The following is a 5493-nucleotide window of genomic DNA, read 5'->3' as shown; positions in this document are numbered from 1 at the left end:
TCCTGCTGCAACTGTCGGAATCTAAGCGCGCGCCGATTCCGGCAGTTTAACCCATTAAATGCCGCTGTCAATAGTGACAGCGGCATTTAATGTGTTTGACAGAGGGAGTCAGCTCCCTCTGTCACCCGATCGGCGCCCCCGCAAACAAATCGTGGGTCGCCGTCGGGTTTACATGACAGCCGGGGGTCTAACAAAGACCCCCAGGTCTGCCTTCAGAATCTGCCTGTTTGGCGATGTCGGAGGCATGACCTAACAGGTTGCCTGTCAGTTTTACACTGACAGGCAATAATGCTTTGGTATACTAAGTATACCAAAGCATTATATATGCGATCGGCACATCGCATAGTGAAGTCCCCTGATGGGACTTTAAAAAAAATAAAAATGACAATCAGTTAAATAAAGTTGGTGAAAAAAAAAAAACAATTACAGTCAAAGTCAAATAAAACTACTTTTTTGGCCCAAAAAGTGGTTTTATTTAGTAAAACTGTCAAAACAAATCACACATACACATATACGGTATCCCCGCGATCGTAACAACTTGACCAATAAATTGAACACATTAATTAAACCGCCGGATGAACGGCGTCCAAAGAAAACGCAAAAAACAACGGCAAAATTCTCTCTTTTCTCCCATTCCCCCCATAAAAAATAAAATAAAAGTTCATCTATAAGTTCTATGTACCCCAAAATAGTACTAATGAGAACTACACATTGGCCCGCAAAAATCAAGCCCACGTACGGCCACATCGGCGGAAAAATAAAAACGTTACGTCTCTTGGAATGCGACGATGCAAAAACAAGTAATTTTTTTCTAAAAGGGTTTTTATTGTGCAAACGTAGGAAAAACATATAAAACCTCTACATATTTGGTATCCCCGTAATCGTGCCGACCCATAGAATAAAGTTAACATGTTATTTACGCTGCATAGTAAACGGCATAAACTTAGAACGTGAAAATCAATGCTGGAATAGCTGCTTATTTTCAATTCTCTCCTAAAATAAAGTTAATAAAAGTTAATCAATATGTTATAAGCATCTAAAAATGGTACAATTACAAAATACAACTCGTCCCGCAAAAAACAAGCCCTTATACGGCTATGTCGACGGAATACAAAAACAGTTACGACTCTTGGAATGCGACCGTGAAAAAACAAAAAATAATCCTTGGTCATTAACGTGCAAAATGGCCCGGTCATTAAGGGGTTAAAGTACAAATAATAATAATAATACCATACGGTGCTATATTGCCATAGTTCTTACATAACAGTGCCGAAATAACTATTTTATTCAGCGCACAAATAATAATTCCATACAGTTTCTAAATAATGCTGCAGCATGCACCATGATGTGTGTTTAACCCATGGTGGAGAGTGGCTGATGATGGCCCCTAGTGGTGGAAGACCCTTATTTACTCGCTATAAACATCCCTGACATTACGTGGCGTCATCCTGATTTCTCTTAAACCTGAAGCACATGACTGTACATGGCCACAATGAGGCCACCGCAGCGTTATCCATGTGGGTCCATAATTTACAGCACGCTCCATCACACGCTGATATATCATGGACTGCATTCTTCTCCTGAATCACTATTTTCAGTACTTTTACTCAGAACAGTATTAAGTGCAGTACAGTCCGCATCATTTTTCCGTATTGCGCACCCTATAAGCTGCATGAGGCTTTAATGGGATACTTTACCGTTGGCTGCTTCCAATCCCATGGCCTAAGTTAAAGGGTTAATCAAAACTTCTGACATGTCACTATAACATGTCAGAGGTTTGTCGAACATTTAGTTACCCTTTAAGGGCTTGTCCACACGTAGCGGAATTGCTGCGTATTTTCCATCCGGAATTGCAGAATACAGTAGCAGCAAAGTGGGTGATATCTAACAAATCTCATCCACACGCTGAGTAAAAATTCCGACCAGAAATTCACCTGAGGTGCGTATTTTTCATCCTGCAGCATGTCAATTCCTGCTGCGTAAAGTGGACTGAATTGCTGCGTTTTTCTGAGATGTCACCATCCCCCAACATTGTGAAAAACGCAGCCAAATCCGCACCATTTTCTGCTGTATAAAACACAGGAGATGCTGCGGTTTTTCCGTAGCGGAATGTCTGCTACTTTCTGCAGCAATTCCGTTACGTGTGGACGAGCCCGTAGTGTCTTGTAGTTCAGACTAATAGATGTAACAAAGTAAAGAAGTTACATTTCCGCTTTATAACTTGTATCTTATTTATGTGACATTCGTCTCTTCTCTGCGTGGTATAATTATCACATTGTGTTCTGAGCTCGCAGACATTGCGCACCCCCTGGGGTCTGTACAATCAGTCTCGCTCCTCCGTGTCGGGCGTTGGAGGGGAATCATTTGTGATACAATGTCATTTTCTCAGCAGTGCGTTCCCATTGTCCTAATCTCTTTGTATTGTTCTCTTAATATTATCATCTGACCATAAGTGTCATCAATGGTTCCCGATGCAGCGACGACTCCGGTCTCACAATCAATAACCTACATTTACCGGTAATAAAGTGACAGGAGAAATGAATAAGTCACTCCATATAGAACAGCGAGCACAGGGGGAGGGGAATAATAAATATACAGGAAATCTAAAAGTTGTAATAATCTCGCACGCATAGAACCAGCGAGTTTCTGGATGATCAGATTTTCCAGACTATTGGAAGTGCAATTCTGCTTTTAAATATCATAGAATGATGCTTTGTTCTCTAGATTCTCCTGTATTGAACTCGAGTTACATGACACTGCATCCTCTAGACACATCTAAAGCTGCATTCACAAATTGCTGGTTGCTACGTTAAATCTGTCAACACCGTGCTGACAGACACTCCCCCTAAAAGCTTAGCTAAGGTCCCATAATGAGCTTAAAGTTTTTTCTATATCCTGCTAAGGTATGGCACCCGATGTAATAACAGCGTATTTCGCACAACAGCAGAGTATGTTCAGTACAGACACTAGGGGGCAGCAGAGAGATATGGGGTGTTATGAGAGATAGAGCTAAAAATCATGTTGTAAGCTGCAACACATGCGCAGAGGTGGGGTGTATAGAGACAGGCTAGATATGGGTATTCCATGGTGCTATGACACGTGTCTGAGGCTGGTGACATCATGAAACATCCAGCAAGTTACTTCAGGGACAGAAACCTAATGACGTAACTTATTTATGAAATGCGTTGGACTGTACTTTACATTTTTATGATGTTTTATGATATCATCTGTCTGTGGCATCAGAGACAGCAGAGGGCCCCTGTGCCAGAACAGTTTATGGGCCCTTTGCTCTGCAGTAGCTCATCGTAGAGCGCCCCCCTTGTGTCTTTCTAACTTGTACCAGTAATAGGGAGCTATGAAATCCAAGAATAGCGACCTGCTAGCTGTCTTTAAGGAGGTGGTGTGTCCTCCTTACATAAGGGAACCGGCCCCTGTGCATCTGCCCAGGTGTTACATATGGTAGGTCCAGTCGTGTATGACATTATACCTGACGCGTTTCATAAGTTGCTTCATCATATGTCACTAGGCCATGAAACTGTGGACCACCATTGAAAACTAATGGATTTTCATTTTCTGTTGGATATTTCATGATGTCATGGGCCTATGACATCACTCCTTTTGCATTTAATAACTTATGTCATTATGCATGCGTCTCTAATGATGTAACGTATTTCTAAAATGTGCTGATCTTCCATTATATAACACTAACTGAATATTTCTAAGTCTCTGGGATATTTGATGATGTCACTGCTCTATGACATCACTCCTTACACATTACATAATCTACTGCATCAAGCATGTGTCTCTAATGAAGTAAACTATTTCCTTCATTATATAACACTAACTGAATATTTCTTCGTCTCTGGGATATTTCACGATGTCAGCATCCTATGACATCACTCCTTACGCATTTCACAATCTACTTCATCAAGAATGTGTCTCTAATGATGTAACCTATTTAAGAAACGCGTTGAGCCAACACTAAATACAATTTCACTGAATTCTCATCTGTCTGCTGGATGTTTCATGATGTTACCTGCCGGTGAAATGATTCCTCAAGTCATATTCCACGATAAGCGCCATATGCAGTCTGTCTATACAAGCCGCCCTCTGCATTTGATGCGATGAACGCTCTTATTTTTATCATTACGACAATTCTTGCTCTAAAACACAAACCATGAAGAAATATCTGAGCATCAGTTGTGGCAGCTCAGATATCATTTTCTATTTAGAGAGAGCAGAAAGAATTACCCGACTTCTTTCTCTCCCTTTCCATATGGCATCTCGACTATGAGCAAAAACCGTATCAAAGTCGTCACTCCATGTATATGAAAGAAGCCGAACGCTCCATTTATAAAACGTGCCGAGGTGCGTGAAGGCGAAAATGAAAAAATAACAAAAAACACAGTAACAAAAACAAAACACATTAAACGGATGATCATTTAACTCCTTGAGGACGCAGCCTTTTTGGGTGTGAAGGGCGCCAGAATTTATTTTTGATTTTGCATGCTGCTATATGACTTTTGCGAGACGTATTTTTAAATAAAACTATTTTGGGTTACATATACAGAAATTTATTGATTAACTTTTATTAATTGTTTTGGGGGTGGAAATGACAAAAAATTGCAATTCTGCCATAAATATGTATAGGTTTATTTTTTTCGTTTTTTTACTAGTTTTGCACAATCAAAATATTTATCAAGGAAAATAGGGGTTTAATGATTGATTTTTTTTCATTGGACATTTTTTTCAATACTTTTTATAGAACAGTTTTTTTTCTTTTTGAACTTTCGATCACTTCTGAAATACATAGCAAGACGGCAATGCAGGGATACACTGAAAGGCCCATAGACCTACTGCTGGGGGCCCGGGGGCCTATAAAAATGCAAAATAAATTGTGAACAATGTCGTGCTAACAAACAAATGTTAAAATGTTTATTTCTAAAACCCTAAAGAAAATACTTGGAAGTCGAGCAACTTTCTATAGTAGTTTCTGCCATGACTGGACATGTATTTATTCAGGTACTAGAGGCAAAAGTGTTCAGTGATGAAGATTTATCATTATTGTCATAAGAATTAGGAAATTACATATCAGCGAAAATGGTGCGTTTAATTTATCACAATGGCGCACACAATATAAAGTATTTGCTATATTAGGCACACCTCTTCCTTACGACACCTCATGGCTAGCGTTCATGTACAGTAATATTTTGTGTGAAAAAGAAGCGCACATATTTCATTATTTTGTCGCACTAGTGAAATTTCACGCCCTCTAAGTAGATAAATATAAAAGGTCCTAAATCTTAATTTGACACATGCCATTTACTCCACCATTTTGGCGCCATTTGCAACAGAATTCTCGTGCATCTTATTTTACAGATTTCACCTATAGCAATTCACCAGAGTAAGTTCTGTGCAGACACTGAACAAGCAGGGAATGCTGGGAGATCTCAGCTCTGAAGTCAGTGATTGTTTTATAGAATACTAAAACAA

The 5493-nt window shown here is 39.6% G+C and overlaps 1 long non-coding RNA gene across 1 annotated transcript; it reads right to left on the bottom strand.

The window, feature by feature from the left end:
- Positions 1 to 2213: 2213 nt before the first annotated feature.
- LOC142658906 (uncharacterized) lies at positions 2214 to 3689 on the bottom strand. The gene is made up of 2 exons (XR_012850221.1): positions 3488 to 3689; positions 2214 to 2505 (listed from the first exon to the last, which is right to left on the bottom strand). It is a non-coding gene; the product is annotated as an uncharacterized LOC142658906 (long non-coding RNA).
- Between the last annotated feature and the right edge of the window lie 1804 nt (positions 3690 to 5493).

The sequence above is a fragment of the Rhinoderma darwinii genome, chromosome 8, assembly GCF_050947455.1.
Source record: "Rhinoderma darwinii isolate aRhiDar2 chromosome 8, aRhiDar2.hap1, whole genome shotgun sequence".
Lineage (NCBI taxonomy): Eukaryota > Metazoa > Chordata > Amphibia > Anura > Rhinodermatidae > Rhinoderma > Rhinoderma darwinii.
Note: the sequence above shows the minus strand (reverse complement) of the source record. Positions and strands in the feature narration are given on the sequence as shown.